The sequence below is a fragment of the Nomascus leucogenys genome, chromosome 3 (assembly GCF_006542625.1).
Source record: "Nomascus leucogenys isolate Asia chromosome 3, Asia_NLE_v1, whole genome shotgun sequence".
NCBI lineage: Eukaryota > Metazoa > Chordata > Mammalia > Primates > Hylobatidae > Nomascus > Nomascus leucogenys.
Genome location: NC_044383.1, coordinates 46434422 through 46453726, shown reverse-complemented (window position 1 = coordinate 46453726; position 19305 = coordinate 46434422). Strand labels below are relative to the sequence as shown.

The 19305-nt window shown below is 38.5% G+C and overlaps 1 protein-coding gene across 2 annotated transcripts in view; it reads right to left on the bottom strand.

The window, feature by feature from the left end:
• SGMS1 (sphingomyelin synthase 1) overlaps positions 1-19305 on the bottom strand; it is a 310538-nt gene that overhangs the window by 107591 nt on the left and 183642 nt on the right. For both annotated transcript variants that reach the window (XM_030809298.1, XM_030809299.1), the window contains one exon: positions 14360-14440. The gene's annotated coding sequence lies outside the window, so the exon portion shown is untranslated. The remainder of the gene's footprint in view (positions 1-14359; positions 14441-19305) is intronic.

Sequence of the window (19305 nt, the reverse complement as noted above, 5' to 3'; positions counted from 1 at the left end):
GAAGATAAGAGGGGAACTACTGATTATGTAACAATGCATGCAAAGCATTTACCACAGTGCTGGACAAAGAGTAGGCACTCAAAAAATGCTGTCTTGTCCCTCTGAGTCCTGAATCCGAATCTCCAAAATTGTAAACAAACTGGCTCGTAATTTTCAAAAATTCTTTCCTATGTTAAATATCTAAAGAATTTTAGAGCTGGTATCTAAATATCTAAAGAATTTTAGTTCTCTGGTATTCCCTGGTCTGAGTCCCTTATTTAAGTGGTGAGAAACTTAAGAAGCTTTAGGTTTAGGATTCTTGAATTTGGTATTCTTACTATACAATAGAAAGTTTATTGGTAGCAAATAAGGCTTAAAATTGGAATGATTTCATTTAGGTCACAGGTAAACCTACTTTTAAAAAAGTAAGAGTGATTTTTGGAAATATTCTATCTGGGTCACTGTGCCCTAAACATTATTTTGTAATAAAAATACTTACAAGAAACTTTATTTGGGAATTGGCAAATTACATGGGGCTACAGAAGTGCTAATTCCCGAGGGCCCATTAAGAAATGAGTTGATTGCTATTGCCAAAAGAGAATTTCTAGATGGGAAGAAAAAAATGTTAAGTTACAAATTAAACGTTCTTGGCTTTGGAGATCTCCTGAGCAAAGATCTCTTTGGAGATCTTTCTCATACGTGTTTAGAGTCATTCCGCAGGCCAAGGTTTCTTGAAAATACTCATTAGCCAAAGATAAGATCTAAAGTGAGATCAACAAAATGCTGTTCTTTTCTCCAAAGCAGCACAGGAGAGTGGAAAGAACACTGCACAAAAAGCCAAGCGCTCCCTTCCTAGTCTCAGCTCTGCCAATAAGTGACAGGGTGAACTGACTGCTTCATCTCTCGCTGAGGCTCTCTAAGAGTGTTTCCAGTTGGAAACCAAACTATGGTCAAAAGAGCAGAAGCAAGATCAGCCTATGGCCTCACATTTATCCTTAGCAACAGGTACTTAAGTTGGGCCTGTCTCCTAGATGATGAAGCTGTCAAAACTCTCTTGACTCTCATATTCCTCATAAAGGTAATCTTACTCTCCTAGACACTTTAAGTTAAATTCTGGAATCATCTGAGCTCCCTATTTTCTCTCTTAACAGTTCACTACCAATAGGCTAACATGAAGGCTTCTTTCATATCTGGACCATTTTTTCCATTCCTGGTTCAGGCATTCATCCCCTCTGCCTGAGTCACTGAGGTTGAGTGTCTTCTAGCTGCTGTTCCAGCAGGCGGGCCCCTCCCTCTATGCCTCTCAACACATCATCATCATCATCACATGACAAATGTCAAAGTCGAGCATGCCATCATGTCATAAACCTTTTCCTCTCAGTCAATTAAATAATTTTATAGTGGAGATCAAAAGGAACACAATTTGCTTTATGGGCAGCTTTCCTCAAACATTCATGTAAATTAATGTGTATTTTTAAGAGCACTGATATTTTATGTTTATGTAATTGTTACAATGAGCTATACTGGCTGAACTGATAATATGTTGGCTTTATATCAAGGACAGCAGCTCTTTTACATGAGAAGACTACACTTAAGCTTTATAGCTTAAGTGTATATGAACAACTCAATAAACTTAACGCTGCAGTCTAAAAAATACAATTGTGTTTGTGTGTGTGTGGACATAGAGAGATACTTTGAGATCTATGATGGAGGAAGGGAAAGGCAGCACAGACAGGAAAGAGAAATGATCTAGTTTGTTTGTATTGTTTAGGATCCAGCCAAGCTTAACATTCAGAGTAGGTGTTCTCTCCAGGAAGAAGGAAGGCTTCATAAATATGTTCGGCTGCAATCATAACTCAAAGCACTTGAAAGATGTTTCCAATAATCCTTATGCTTCAGAAATAAGAACAACACAATGATCAATGTGGTTAGAACATTCCCACAAGAGAACAGGATAACTGGTTCTAGGATGCCTTTGTTGTCTAAAATTAAAATTCAAAGTACACGGATTCTCAATATATAGTTATCAAAAAAAAAGTGACGATGAACCTACCGGTCCAGTGCCATGAAGTTTATAGGCACACAAAGCCTTGCCTGTACTTCTACAACCCCGATCTTAAAAACCCTCTGCCAAGTAACTCGCTGGTCCACTCCTTGTTCCCCTAAAGCAGAGGGCACCTTACTACCATCATACCTAGGGATAGTGAGTGCTTACCATTTTATGTTGCCTTGGTATCCACTTTAAATATAGGTTTAACTTTCTCAGAATCAGGGCTCGGTCACCCTTGACAGTTTCAAATTCCATTCCCCACCTGAATGGCTCCCGCTGGTGGCAGGAGATAAAACTTAAGAGACCCAAGTCCTGCCTAGCAGGCTGGGCTCCTCACTTTCCGACCACTTCCTTAAACAGACCGTTCAGACATTTGCTTGCAAATTTAAACTGACCACCTCTCAGTCCATAACATGACCTCCTGGAACTAGCACCTGCTTGCTTTAAACTTACCAATTAAAGCTCCCCTTAGGAAACATATTTGGATAACACACTGGACCCCAGTGTGATGGTGGCCCATGTGTCTCTTTATCTCTGCCTGTGCTCCCTGGCCTATGTAGTGGAGACGGTGGTGGCCTCTGAGTGTGCCATGTACACTCGAGGGTCCAAAAATTCTTAAACTTTCACATTGTATTTGGGAGCTGTGCTCATCCCTGGTGGAGAGGCTGCCCCAGAGGGACCCATGCAGGTGGCTCCCATGTTGGTGCTCTTTAGTCCAGGCCTCTCAGCTGCTGGGTGGTTACCAGCTAAGGTGACAGAGTTTCATTCAAAGTACTAGGCTCACACCATGCCCCCTGCCTGACAACCTTCTTGCATTCTTTTTAGTACATATCCCATTCCAGACCACTAAAACCCTTTCTTCTCCTAGAACTTTTGTCACTGGCAAAAGCCCTGGGGAATCTCTCCTCTCCTCCAAATACCTACAGATCTTATTCTTTATACTTCCATTTCACAACTAACATAGGATCTTAGCATCCTTCCTTCTTTTTGAGATCCCTGACCTTTCACTCTCAGCAGACAGTGAAAATCCATCTGAGGCAGACACTGTGTTTCTGAGCGTCTGTATCCCCCAGGGCCTAGCAGATTCTGAATAAATAGTCATTGTTGTGGATATAATGATGCTTAAGTTATATAACAGCCACAAAGGAGAAAAGAAAACGTTCCCTTTGACTGCTGACACATCAAGAATAAACAAATATTATAGCTGTTCAAACCAGTTGGCAAGCAGAACCCAAGCAGCAGATGCGTTTCTGTGCTCTTCATGGCATGTTCCAACAATACTGAATGCTACTGAGACAGCAAATCTGATACTTCCTAAAAGGAAGTGGAGTTTACAAAACAGAGTTGTCATGTAAAATCCCAGTTCCCCAAACACGAATCCACTGTGGAGAACAGAAGCAATAAGTCATTCGATCTTCCCTTTCAAGTAAGGAACACATAGATACATATTTGATAATCTTGCCAAAGAACCAATTCCTCCTTAAATATAAACATCACTGTCAACCACAAACATCTGTTTACCAACAGGTGCTCCTAACCACAATGGTAGAAAAGGACAGTTCTTCAAGACAATTCATAACTCTTAGTGTCATAGGTATACATTTATTATATGTCATTTGCATTATATGACATCATAGGTATATAAAAGTTTTACGACATTTGCATTAGAGCAAGCCTCTGTCAAAAGAGCCGTTACCACCTGCACACACATTCATTCACTGGTATCCTTTGATTAGCATTAGCATATTTCTGCTTTGATGACAGATGGGGAAAAAAAAACACTACCACTGTTCTCAAAAGGCTGTGTCTGTCCTACTATGCAACTAAATACTTTATCAAAATTGCCCATGACAAAAGCACTGACTTTCTAAATAACTACTCCAGGTATAAACAACCAAATGAATTAGTCAGCAGTATTTAACTTGCAAGTAACAAAAATGGCACTTGAGGCATCACAGGCAAAAGCAAGGCGAGCCACATTGGCTCTAAATATTCCAGCAACAGGAAAGCCACAGGAGCAGCTGGGCACTAGGATCAGCTCAACACGAACTGCACCAGGACAAGATAGCATCTTTGTTTCTGGTGCTTTATCATTGGCTTTATTCTTCATTCCTAAAGTGTGCCTTTTCCCACTTAACTTCCAGCTCTGCATCCAAGAGAGACAATTCCTCCTTTCACAGTTGTAATTTTAAAAATTGCCAGAAAAACTCACTGGTCCAGTTTGGGGCCATGTACTCATATAGACTGGCTGGTCTATACTAGGACCATCTGGTTGGATTGGTGAGAGGAGCAGTAAGTTCTCTAGAAGAAAACGGGTTTAATTCTCAGAAGTAGAAGAAAGGTCTTGTTTGCCCCAAACACATCATCCCCTATCAGGAAATTCCAAGCCATCCTCAACCAGGTAATAAATTACATTCTAAAAGTTCACTTCTAGAGTCAAAAGTCAATGAACTCTTCTTAGACAAGGTGGCACGGGAAAAAAAAAAATTAAGTCCATGAGCTCTTACGTAACACTTGGAATACATTTCATTTGACACAAGATGTCTCTAGTGTAGAGGCCAGCTTCTCTGGCCAGTCCTGAAAAACCTATTTAACTCATAATTTAATGAAATTATATGTCAATGAAATATAATGCTGAATAATATTTCTAATACTGTACTCAAACTCCATTCAGGACATTGTTCCTAAAGGAGAATGTATTTGAAATTCCATTTAGAACAAGAAAAACATGCTCAATTTAATCCATTTACCGAGTACCTACTAATGACAGTGGCTTTCATTTTATACACATTATTTTACATTTAATCCATATACAACACCCCAAGGCAGATATTAACAACTACACTGAACCCACAAAGAAACAGGGAGTCAAGAATGCTATATATGTCCAAGGTCAATCATCAAGACAAGTCAGAGCCAGCTGTACAGCCATGTTTGTCTGACCTGAAGGCTGGGACTATTGTGTCTAATACAAAGAGCAGCTAGATAGGGGTGGGCTCACAGATGAGAAGATTGAGAGCGAATGTATCAGACTCTGTGTAAATACCTAAAACGTGAAGGAACTAGAGGACAGTCACAGTCACTAGCCAGATTTAACTTTCTATTTCTTAAAAGAAGGTACTTCTCTATGGCTGAATAAAGAAAAATATTTCTCTAGGTAGGCTTTAAGCTACCTGATGCTTATACTTACATAAAGATCATTTGAAAATCAATGATTTATCAATAGTATCTTCATAAAAAGTGTTTTTTGCCTGTTAAAAAAAAAGAAGGTACTGTCTATATTAAAATACCTGTCTAAAGTGTTTTAACCTAGGAAATATCCTGGACATTGGCCTTGGCAAGGAATTTATGACTAAGTCCTCAAAAGCAATTGCAACAAAAGCAAAAGTTGACAAGTGAGAACTAGTTAAAGAGCTTCTGCACAGCAAAACAAACTATCAACAGAGTAAAGAGACAACCTACAGAATGGGAGAAAATATTTGCAAACTATGCATCTCACAAAGTTCTAACATTCAGAATCTATAGGAAACTTAAACATTCAACAAACAAGAAACAACCCCATTAAAAAGTAGGCAAGGAACAGGAACAGACACTTCTCAAACAAAATTAGTCGGGCATGATGGCGCATGCCTGTAATCCTAGCTACTTGGGAGGCTGAGACAGGAGAATCACTTGAACCCAGGAGGCGGAGGTTGTGGTGAGCTGAGATTGCGCCATTGTACTCCAGCCTGGGCAACAAGAGCAAAACTCCGTCTCGAAAAAAAAAAAAAAAAAGAAGAAGACATATGAGCACAGCCAATAGACATACAAAAAAATGATCAGCCATCACTAATCATCAGAGAAATACAAATCAAAACCACAATGAGATACCATTAATCACAATGGCTATTATTTAAAAAGTCACACCATTTAGAATGGCTATTACTAAAAAGTCAAAAATAATATGTTGGTGAGGTTGCAGAGAAAAGAGTATGCTTATCCACTGCTGGTGGGAATGTAAATTAGTTCAGCCACTGTGGAAAGCAGTTTGGAGATTTCTCAAACAACTAAAAATAGAATTACCATTTGAATCAGCAATCCATCAATGCAAATATACTCAAAGGAAAATAAATCATTATACCAAAAAGACATACGCACTTATATGTTCAATGCAGCACTATTCACAATAGCAAAGACAGAGAATCAACCTAGGTGCCCATCAATGGTAGATTGGATAAAGAAAATGTGGAATACATGTAGTATTCCATGGAATACTACACAGGCATAAAAAAGAATGAAATCATGTCCTTTGCAGCAACATGGATGGAGCTGGAGACCATTATCCTAAGTAAATTAATGCAGAAACAGAAAACCAAATAACACATGTTCTCACTTATAAGTGGAACCTAAGCATTGGGTGCACGTGGATATAAAGATGGGAACAACAGACACTGAGGATTACTAGACAAGGGAGGGAGGAAGGGAGGCTGAAAACCCACCTATTGAGTACTATGCTCGCTACCTGGATAATGGGATGAATTGTACTCCAAACCTCAGCATCACACAATCTACCCATGTAACAAACCTGCAAATGTACCCCCTGAATCTAAAATAAAAATGGAAATTTTTTAAAAAGCCGTGAACATTTAAACATGTTTTGTAGATCAGGTTGGCAAGAATGAATGAGTCTGACATTTCTCATTACATTAATTTGAGGTGTGCAAGTTAAAACGCTTTTTTTCCCTGAAGACACTCTGGCAATGTGTATGAAAAGAAAAAGTATGCATCCCTTTAATTATATCTGGAATCTGGAAATATATCCAAAAATATGTGTACAAAGATATTCATTGATATATCATCTGTAATAGAGAAAACAGGAAACAATCTAAACATACATCACCAGGATATTAATTAAAATGATATGATATCAAAAAATGGAGTGGTATGTATTAAAAATTACAATATTGATTTAGAGAATGTGCTGTAGCACGTTGTTAAGTGGATAAAAATGATTTAATGAAAAACAAAAGTGAAAAAAGATTCACCAAAATGTTAACAGAATCTGGGGGTGATTTTCTACTTTCTTTACATTTTTCTGTGTTGCTTGAATTTTCCAAAATAAAAGTATTTTCGTTTATAAAAAAATGTTTTAAGAAAAAATTAAAATTGGAAAAAAACAACTAACACTAATGTGACTCAGGTCTGCCAATATAAATGCAATGGACACATTTAATGGTATTTCATACCTTTAAAAAATCTGGTTGTGCAGTATTTAATATATACAAGTGAATACAGTTACCTATTTGGTATGAAATATAGTATTAAAGTCACACCCATGAAGTTACCACTTATCCTATGAAGCAGACCTTACTGAAACATGGCAGCTCTCTGAGTTCCCCTTCCCTTGTCTAACTGAGGCTGACAACCATTTCTTTCTGTACATGTTGGACAACAAGTTTGAAAGGCCCTGGTCCAAGATGTGGCTTTAATAGTAAATTAACCCTGTGCCTTTTGAAATCAAAGCAGAATTGTGGTCAGAAGTAATGAGACAGAAAACACCAGAATTCAATCACGAAGAAAGGGGAACAGCTAAGTCATACATTGGCTTAACATAGAAACCACTAGTCAGACAGACCTCTATGAGCTCTTGATTTCACTCCCTACTCCAAAGCCAGGACTTGTCACTAGTAATATGAAATTAAGTTGGATTGCCTTGACACATGTCAGGTAGAAAGACACGGAGATCTAAAATTACGAAAGAACAACTCTAAATTATCCCAAATTGAAATAATGGGAAAAAGCACCCCAATTAACAATGAACTCCATTTCATATATCATAGAATGAGAACCACCAACTTGAAGGAAACAAAAATAATCAAATCAAAGAAACAACAGAAATTTACTAATAACTTTGTTGTAATAGTATGTTAAGCACTTTATAAGAGAAAACATTAATATATCATCTGTGAAATTAAAGAATTTACGGCCGGGCGCAGTGGCTCACGCCTGTAATCCCAGCACTTTGGGAGGCCAAGGCGGGCGGATCACGAGGTCAGGAGATCGAGACAATCCTGGCTAACAGTTGAATCCCCGTCTCTACTAAAAATACAAAAAAAAATTAGCCGGATGTGGTGGCGGGCACCTATAGTCCCGGCTACTCAGGAGGCTGAGGCAGGAGAATGGTGTGAACCCGGGAGGCGGAACTTGCAGTGAGCCGAGATGGCGCCACTGCACTCCAGCCTGGGTGACAGAGAGAGACTTCGTCTCAACAACAACAACAACAACCAAAAAGAACTTAACAATGTGTGTCAAAGAAAGAACATATACCCTAAACTAGTGAGTGAGTCAGTATAAATTGACTGAAAACTACAAATTGAGAACACAGCAGTCTAGCATGTAGTATAAATTAAATGGCACAGTAAATACAAGCTAAGGAAGAGGGGGAAAGAGAAGGTAAGCTGAACTAACCAAAAGCAACGAAACTTAACATTTTAGGTCGACATACAACAGAGTGGGGACACTACATAAACACAGGTCACCGAAGATCAGAGCACACCCTTCATTAGCACCCAACATTGTCTACCTTGTTGGATAGCTGCTTGAATAGACAGCACCCACACCCTACTCTTTGATTCCTGAAGGCTGGGTCCAGGGCTTGGGTTATTTAAAACCTCCAGAAATCCACACTTTGACATGGGATATGTTCTACAAACATTTATAGAATTCAAACCCTTATTTGAATTGTTAACCTCTGATGAAGGCTGACATCTTCAATGAAGGAGAAAGACAGCAGTGGAACAGTTGATAGGGAACTCTATCCCTCGAGATAAAAAGGAGGCTAAGCTGTGTGTGAATGAGAGAGAGAGAGAGAATGTGTGTGTGTGTGCATGTGTGTGTATGCGTGTGTATTAGGCCTGAAAGAGAGAGGATGGTGCCTAAAGGGAGAAAAAAGAGTAGATCAGTTTAGGCTAACTTATACTGCAGGAACAAAATGTCCTCAAATTTTGTAGGCTAACAATGGAGTGAGGCTTATTTCTAGTTCCTGTCTGGCTCCTTGCAGATAAGCTGTGGCTGGACTCCATGTCCTCTTCACTCAAAGACCAGGGCAGAAGGAGCACCCCTAACTGGCACATGTTAGTACCATGGCAAAGAAAAGAGAAAGATGGCAGAGCAGGCCATACCTATTAAAGTGTCTGCTCAGAAATGACACAAATTATTGTCACTGACATTTCACTGGCCAAAATAAAATCCTAGAGGATTTATTTGGCCAAGCTAGCCATGGGGCATCAGCCTTCTGTAGAGTAGGAAAGTATAATCCTTTCACAGGGATGGAAGGTGGGCAGAAGGGAGCAGCAAGTGTTGTGACAATAATATGAGCTACCACAAAAAGAATGGAAAACGGCTACAGCTGAGCTTTCTTCCCCGCTGTAATGATAGAAGGTGTCCTGTTATAAAAAGCAGCCCCTCCATTTCTGTGGTACTTTATGCTGTTCTCATAATCTTTCAGATACTGTCTTATTATCTTTACAACTATCCTAGCAATGTTTCAAGGCCTCAGCAGTGCCTGAACTACAACACCAAATCTGGTACTCTCTCACCCACCTTAGGGAAGTCAGCCTTTCAGGCACCTGCAAAATGCAGATAATCCCAGACTCTTCCTAAGAAGACTGTTAAGAGACTAAATACAAGAGACTAAAGACTGTTAAGAGACTAAATGATTCACAGAGGCTCCCCAGTTTAGGACAAGGTTACCTCCTAATAAACCCATCATCAAAAATGCATTTACTACATCTAACCTACCTAACACCATAGCTTAGCTGAGCCCACCTTAAACATGCTCAGAACAATTATGTTAGCCTAAAGTTGGGTAAAATAATCCAACAAAAAGCCTATTTATTAAAGTATTGAATATTGTATTTAATTTATTGAATACTGTACTGAAAGTTAAAATAGAATGGCTGTATGGGTACTTGAAGTATGGTTTCTACTGAATGTGTATCGCTTTTGTACCATCATAAAGTCGAAAAATCATTAAGTCGAACCGTTGTAAATTGGGGACTGTTTGTATTTAAAACACACAAGCACAGACAGGTATAGTCATGCACTGCATAACAATGTTTTGGTCAACAAGGAACACACAAAAGGCAGTGGTCCCGTAAGATTATATTTTTCCTATACTTTTCTATGTTTAGATACAAAAATACTTACCATCTGGTTACAAGTGCCTATAGTATTCAGTAGAGCAACATGCTATACAGGTTTGCAGCAGCCTAGGAGCAACAGCCTATACCATATAGCCTAGGTTTGTAGTAGGCTACACCATCTAGATTTGTGTAAGTACACTCTATTATGTTGACACAACAACAAAATTGCCTGAGGACACATTTCTTAGAACATAGCCTCATAATTAAGCAACTCAGTAAATATAAGGTATTACTATTATTAAATTATGACATGCGTCCCTAAACTCACTTCTTTTCCAAATTGTCCTTAAATGTTAATTATAAAGAATTTGTTAAAATTCATTAAGTGTAGAAAATAAATTAATGAACTTTCCTTCACTTTTAAAAACCTCTACTCATAGTTTTTTCTACACATACACACACACATACACACACACACACACACACTCTTTTCTCATGACTTCAATTACTTGTTTATGTTCTGGTTAGTTTCTTAAATCTCTCAAGAATTTTAAAAGATCTATTCTTTCTTGAGAATTTGGAACTATTCTATTTCTTACCCAAAAAAGAAAAATTAAGAACAATTGAAGCTATTCAGGGTCATTCATTTAAAGCATAACATAGATTCCAAAATGACACCCAACTAAGAATAAATTAAAGGCTTGGTATCAAAGACCCTCTATTTTCTTTTTCTAGCCCTAATTAGCAGTATTATCCTCTTTTCATTCTACTAAACTATAGTTCTAGCCTTTTCCCAAAATGTGATCTTCCTGTACCATCTCTGCTCAAACTGTTCCTTTCTGGTCAAAGTGTTCCTTCTACCTAGAATGTCCCCTAAGCACTCCTCCCAACTGTGTTCAAAGGTTTCATCCAGATAACTGAATGAATGCACCATGATGTTACCAAAGATGTTCATTACAGCACACTTTACAAAAATGAAAAGTTGAAAACAAAAATGTCCAGTAATATGCAACATTATAGACTACGTACACATGGAATGCTAAATATTATGAATACATCTACAATTATGTAGATGTATATTTATTGATGTGGCATCATCTTACTATATTGTCAACTGAAGCCAATTTCAAAACAATAGTAATAACCAGACCCATTTTAGAGGGAAAATAAAGCATGTATCTAATCTCAGCATAGAAAAGTATGGCAGAATACAAAAAAAAAAAATCTTGTTAACATTTTCACTGCCACGCAAAATAGTTTTGCAAATGCAAAATAGTTTTTGCATTCTAAAGTTCTTTCCAATTAGCAATGTTAACTTTTATAATTTCATAAAAGGTACTTTAATAAAAAGGCATTAATCATTAAATATCTAATCCACATATCATCTGCTCCTGAATCTCCTCCCTGATCTAGCCCACTCCTCTTGCCACCCAGGTAATGTCTCTTTCTCTTCTGTTTTCTGAGTATTTTATATGTTTTTTATAATACCTACCACATTCAGTTTGAAATTATAGTTTTCTCTTTTCAGGTTTGATTATCAACTCCTAAAGTGCAATAAGTCTGTCTTATTTGTACTGAAATGTATCGTCAAAACCAATGAGTCCCAAGTATCTAGTAAACAACTGAGTTTGTTGATATGAACATAATGCAAGGCTGTAAAATTTACACATCTAAAGACTATACACATAGCAGCTCTCTAATGAAGAAAGCATCTATACAAGGGATGTTTGGAAACCACATAAGGCCCATTCTGGTAAGAGAGATGATAATATAAATCAGAATGTTATATCTATAATAAAATTTCTGTATTAAATTATTATTTCCATGTTTGCTTTCAAAGTACCAAAGACACACTTATTTTAATTAAGCCAAAGGTCATTATTTCATAATCCAAAGGCAAGTCTCTCAGATTTTAACCATTAGCTTCCTCTTGAAATGAACACAGATTACTTTTGCAGTAATCCAAGTCCATCCCTGACTCAGTGGGAACTATAAATACCTTTTGTTTTAACAGGAAATCGGGGAAATGAATGCTTTTGTAAGTCTGATTCAAAGAACTAACACAAGCAAATGTTTTGAAATATCAAAGGCATTTTTGTAAGGTTCAATAAAGAATGTGTTTTGAGAACTAGGTGGGTGAGATTTAAAGTAAAAACAACAAACACAACCTTAGCTGTTACTTAGCAATTTCAGGTTCGATTGCTTCCTTCTAAAGGGCAAGCTTTAGAAAAGTTTTCTTAGAAAACTGAAGAAGTTGCTTCTAGAAGAGGCATTGAGATGTCTGATGCGGTTTTGTTTTTTTCCTCCATTTCACTCCCTAAGATTTTAATCAAGCTAAGATGAAATTTAAACTGCTCAGGTTTTGTTTTGTTTTTACTCTCTCCCTAGAGGCAATTGGCTTTCCATTAAAACTTAATTTTTGAATCAAAAGCAAAGCTGCATGGAATGCTTAGTTGGGAGCAACTCTGACTGCTTGTCTCTGCAGCGCCTCTACCTGAAGGAATTTAAGATTTGAAGGAATATGGGGAAGGGAGAGAAGGAAGTTCAATAGGCAGTGAGCAGAATGACTTTTCGCCAATATTAGCACTTGGAGATCAGTTTAACAGCCAGAATAGGCAGGTGATGCCAGGGGTCTGTTATGAATCTGAGTCAAAAACTCAAGAAACTGTTCTAAATTCTAAATTGGTTTTGGCATCTATTTTCAATTCCAGAAGCAATATGAGCATGACAATTTGAGTTATAGCAAGCACTGACTCAAAACCAAACCTTGTTTTTATTCATCAAACAAAACTCTTACCACCAGGGCTGAGGCAGATAATTAAAGAATTGTGGCTTAGAAATGTCTTCACAACAGGAAACCTACAATTAGTGGTGTATTAGAGCCAACTTATACTAGGCCACTAGAACCAATTGTTAAATTCTCAGAATTTTTAGCCAGCTGGTTGTTAAACAGAGTCATTATTAAAAGTTAAATTATATAAACAAAATTAAAATAAATCATACTAAAAACAAAGGTAATAAATACTCAAAACTCATCACTTCCTATTATTTTACTGTTAACCATGCTCTTGAGGTGATTTGTAACTACTGTATCTGGTTGGTAGAAACTGTATAATGCTGTGCTACTGCATAACACTTCCCAGCCCTGCTTTCAGTGACTTTCGCTGGTAGTTTAAAATGAGCCAGCCACGGTAGGGGTATTTACACAATGGAAACCTGCAAACATGACAACCCCTCCTTCTGACATTGCCAGTTTGTTAACATCTACCTGCAGATACTACCTATAATGTTAATCACCACAGCTTGGCAACAGGTAAGGAACTCGAGCTGGCCAATCTTTTGAGTCAGAATAAAGGCCTATAGATTATAAATCATAATACAAATATAAGGAAGAAAAGTAAATCTGATTTATTGTGCCAGTAACTGTAGCGTAACTATAATGTGCCAGTCGTAGCACAAAGTATTTTCCGCAGCTTTTAATTTTATGAGAGATAGTATCAAATCCAATATACAGATGTGTCAACTGAGGTTCTGAGAGGTTGAGTAACTATTAAAATGCACAAGAGCAAGAGTGAGGCCTAGGATTGTCTGACTCAAAAATATATGATCTTTCCACTAAGCTACCCCACTTACTAACATTATTATTATCACAGTGAAACCAAAATCAACCATATGTAACTGTCAGATAATTAGCAAACATTAATAGCCTCTGATGTATATGAAAGTGGCATACATGAAGAGGGATATGGAGAAGATGTAGACAAAGAACTCAATTTTAATCATATTCACCAAATTTGTTCATATTTACTTCAAAACATACCCACAGAAAAAAATATCTGAGTGAGAAATGGAGCCCAAGGAAACCAATAGGACCGAAAATATCTGCATATCAGAAGGGTTATTCCAAGTTTAATTTAAATGCTGACCATGTGCAGGAAATTCTCTTAATTCTTCAAATACTCATGCCCTGTCCACCAGATTGACACACTCAACTTAAAATGACACACCCCATCAAGAAAGAAGTATGCAAAATAAGATTTATCAAAGTTAGCATCAATTGTTTGAAGTGTTTGGATATTTACTTTATAAAATAGTTTCTCTTTTGCACTCAAGTTAGTTGACTGTGCTATCCTTTTACCATGATTCCTTAAAGAAAATTTACCCATTAGTTAAAAGAATTCCAAAAGGCCAACAAACATTAACTTACAGATTATTTAAAAACATTCTTGTCATCTTGGCTTCCTATAAGCTACCAGCTTCTCTCCTCGTTCCAGTACAGTTCCATCACCTGTCATAAGAAGAAAGAATCTAATTAGTTGTATGTCTCAGAAAGGCAATTTCTTGAGTTCCACTAGTTAGTCTCTTCTTTACACACAAAAGACATAGAAAAGTCCAGTCATCTCTTCTCTTTTTTACCAAAAACAAAAAGGAAAGAGAAAATAGCAACACAGAAAATTACCTTAAGAGAAAAAAAATTTTAAGAGCAGTATTTCCACTGTGAAGGATTGGGGTCGTGAACCCTTAAAAGTTTGCCCTCCATTATGTTTTCAGGAAGAGATACCTAGTCTGTTTCCTAGGCAGCAACAGTATTAGAATAACCCACCTTCTCTCTCCATCTCTCCTCCCTAACCCCTTCTTACCTCTCCTCAAAAGTGAAGGATTAATTTGCCCGGAAGGACTAAACGAGACACCAACTGATTTCTTGGCCCTGCTCTGAGCCAGGCAACAAAGGCCTCCCTCCAGTCACACATGCTTTGATCCAACAAAGGCATTATACCAGAACTATGGACACCTAATGCTTAATGATCAGAATTGCTACACTGTCCACATGTCCAGTTCAACAAATACTGGAGGATTCATATAATTCACAGAATAATAAAATATGCCCAGCAAAGGGCCTTCCTTTTTCCAAGAAGAAGTCATTCAGAACAATGTGTTTACTTTTGTTTTTCCATTTCTTAGCATTTTAGAATAAACAGGCTAGGAATAGAACTTTTTGCTTTCTTTCCCTTCAGAGAAGGGCCCCAAATAAAAATACCCGACTTTTACCAGTTAGAATGCAACTATTGCTCATGTTATGTGAAGAACATGTGGCTCCAAGAAGACAATATTGATAAAACAGAAACCTAAATTAACTTTCATCACCTGAGGCCTCAATGTTAATTCTGAGATGAGATTAATAATTGTGATATGGCTCCATGCAGGCACTGAGGTACCATGAGAGGCAGTGTCACCTCAGTTACCTGAACCATAGACAGAAACCTCAAGTTACCCAAACCATAAAGGGACAGGGCGGTGTTACGGAGATTAAGGAAGGAGGAGATGAGTGGCCAGGAGTGGTGGCTCACGCCTCTAATCCCAGCACTTTGGGTGGCTGAGGCGGGCGGATCACAGGGTCAGGAGATGGAGACCATCCTGGCTAACACAGTGAAATCCCATCTCTACTAAAAATACAAAAAAAAAAAAAAATTAGCCAGGTGTGGTGGCGGGCGCCTGTGGTCCCAGCTACTCAGGAGGCTGAGGCAGAGAATGGCGTGAACCCAGGAGGCGGAGCTTGCAGTGAGCTGAGATCGCGCCACTGCACTCCAGCCTGGGCGACAGAGCAAGACCCTGTCTCAAAAAAAAAAGAAAGACAGGAGGAGATGGAACAAACACCAAATAAATAAATATAGAGATCTTCTCTAGTAATAAAGAAATAACTTGTCAGCATCAAGAAAAACAGCAAGGAAGAACTAAGGAGTCAAAGATCTAAAAATTATACCCAACACTGAGAGGAACAGCTTCATTGGCTAGCTATGGCTTTATATGCCTGGCCACTGACATGAGGCTCTTTAAATGCATGAGAAACATAGTAAGGTTTGATATAGGTTTAAAATAAACAGGTTTGAACCCCAGCTGTGCTGTTTAATAGCAGTGTGATCTTTGCCAAGTAATTTATTCCTTCTAAGGCTCAGTTTCCAAGTCTGTAAAATACATACAATAATACACACCTTGCAGAGTAGTTATATAACTTAAAGATGATATATGCACCATGTCCATCACACAATTAGTTCTCAAAAGATTACTGCAATTATTGTGCTCACTAGTGCAACTATGGTAGCAAGACTATTAAATTCATGATTACAATTGCAATTATGTCCATTAAATTCACAGACTCTTTCCTGATGAGAACATTCTGGAAAGAAGTTCTAAATGTAACTTTTGACAACAATATAAAACTTTCCTAAGTTGACCTGATGAAGTGTTCAATACAAATCTCCACCTTAGTTGACAGCCTTTATTCACATGGACACACAGAAAGCTCTAGCTATGTCTTTGTTAGTATTCTTCATATCAATACCGAGTTTCTTTTTTTGATGATGAATTCCTGAAAAGAGGGGAATGAATCACTTCCATTAGTGCTAATTCTTCTGGTGTACACTCTAATGCTGGGCACCACATTACAGACTCATAAGCAACAGTATGGATTTGTCCATTATGTTAAAAACAAACAAACAAACAAATACAAGATTCACCAGGTGAACGCATACTAACTTTAAAACAGAAGTGCCAGAACTTAATGTCTAAAAAAGTACTCCTGACCCCTTCCAAGTCACCCTCTTTGGGACTCACTCCAGTGATGCTGACTGCTCAGAATAAGGACTCGTCTTTTACCTTCAGAACCAGTGTGCAATGTTCACAAGAACACATGTGTCATTACAGTTTAGTTTCCCACTTTATTTGCTATAATAGAAAATATTTTAATAGATTAGTTCAAAGAATCAAATTCATCCTCAAAGATGGTAATTTAGCACCACTGTGGTTATTCAAAAGAATTATAAGCAACTTCAACAACCAACTTTTTTTTTTTTTGAGACAGAGTCTCGCTCTGTTGCCCAGGCTGGAGTGCAGTGGCGCTATCTCACTCACTGCAAGCTCTGCCTCCTGGGTTCACGCCATTCTCCTGCCTCAGCCTCCCGAGTAGCTGGGACTGCAGGCGCCCGCCACCATGTCTGGCTAATTTTTTTTGTATTTTTAGTAGAGACGGGGTTTCACCGTGTTAGCCAGGATGGTCTCGATCTCCTGACCTCGTGATCCGCCCGCCTCGGCCTCCCAAAGTGCTAACAACCAACTTTATTGAACCACCCATTTGGTGGAAGACACTGTGCTGAGCATTGGGAGTGGGGAAGGGGTTATAAGGTGATTGAGATGAAGTTCATTTAAAAGAATGCAGAACACTGGCAGTATCACTGGAATACAAGCAATTAGTTCAGCTGATGCACTTAAAAAGAACAATCTGGATGTATGAACTCTGGCTGTGATTGTTACAAGCCCAGCACTTCCTAATCGTCCTTCAAATACAATGTTAAGATTCCACAACAGTCATGGGAAAACCTGGCTCCTTTTCTGAATGTTCACTTTACACTCTAGGGCAAAGCCGAGCCTGCTACCCCTGGGTGGAAGAAGACTGGCTGGCATCAAAATCAAGAGCATTCAAGAGCTAATATGAAAATAAGGCTGGAGAAGTTGTGGGAAAAGTTCCTGTGGCCATGAGACACAGTTGTTTGATTCTTAGCCTCTTTCTCCAAATGATCTAGTTCACTAAGAAGAATTTGGGCTTCCTCTATGGGAGACAGTATCCTGTGGTCATTAAAGGTATGTGCGTTGCTGTCACACAGAACTACATTCTGCAACTAAGCTCTGAAGACCTTAAACATGTTGTCTAATTTCTGTAAGCCTCAGTTTCCTGATCTATAGAATGGGAGTGATATCAGTACAATAACCAGATGTTGTTATATGGGTTAAAAGACATAATGTCTATACACAATTGAATAAAGTTCATGGCAAACAGTAAACGCTTATTAAATGTGCCATTGGAAAATATACACTATCCTCATCCTTTGGGGGCAATACAAGTACTAGGGGGAAGCCACAAAAAAAGAGGTATCCCAATATGCTCAACAATGTTCCAGCCCCCTTCACTAGGAGACCACAAAAGGGCTTGGGGTGATATCTCATGTAGCAATGAAGGGCAAATTGTCTGCTCTTACATCTGTGCATGTATCTTGGGAGCAAAATGAGAGTGGCAGCAGCATTCAGAGGCTTGTTGGCCAGTGGAAAATTCAGAAATGTTAACACCAGCCACATAGAAACAAAACTGAGTAACTTGCTCAAGATTAGCTAATAAATGGCAGAAGCTGAAATTCAAGCCCACGCAGTTTAGCTTTAGTCTTTGTTCTTAACCACTATACTACACTGTGTCCCTGGCAAAGAGGAGGAACAATAACTAAAGACTAACTAAGACACAGGCCAGGAGCAGGCCATAAAAAAGCAAGAAACAGCACCCTACTGATGTCTGAAGAAAAGAGGAAGATAACACAAGAGTTACTGGGGCAAAAAGAGTAAAAGCACCAAAACTGCTAATGATTCTAACCTGAAATTTACCAACACAGCCTTAGCAAGACATCCTAAAAGGATGGTATAGTGAAAGTGACCCGGTTTTGTAATTCAGTGCTTGCTTAAAGAGAATAGTAATCAGAAGACACAAAAGCTGAGAAGACCTCACTTTGGTCCTTTATAGAAGCCACACTATGATGTAGGAACAAATGTCTAGAGAAGAATGTGTCACATACCCCAAATGCCCACTGACAAGGAAGGGTGACAGCAGCATGAGAGTTGCTTCCAAAGGCAGGGTTTCCTGCTACCTTTTCATTGCATTTCTACAGTAGAGAAGAGGAGGAAAAGCCACTTAGGGCTGTTGAATTCTCTGTAGGTCAGAAGGAAGGAAAAAAGCAGAAGGGATGAGAAACACGCTGCTAGTTAAGTAGAGAATGGACAGAGAGGAGAGTAAGGATAAAGAGAAGCCATATTCTTGGCCAGTCTCAGATGTGTCACTCTAAAGTGGCCCCCTTGATCTCTGTCTCTTCTTATCTAGGCCTTGCCTAATTCCCTCGCCCTTTCGGGGCAGGTTCTGTGACTTGCTTGTAGCCAATAGAATAAGGCAAAAATGACAGGATGTATGTGGGTACATTACATAAGATTGTAACATCTACTCTGCTACAAGTTTCTCTCTTGCTGGTTTTGAAAGCGCAGGCTGCCATTTTGTGGGCTGCCTACTGAGAGAGCCCCATGAGGGCAACCTCCAGCTGACAGCAAGAAACCAAGGCTCTAGTT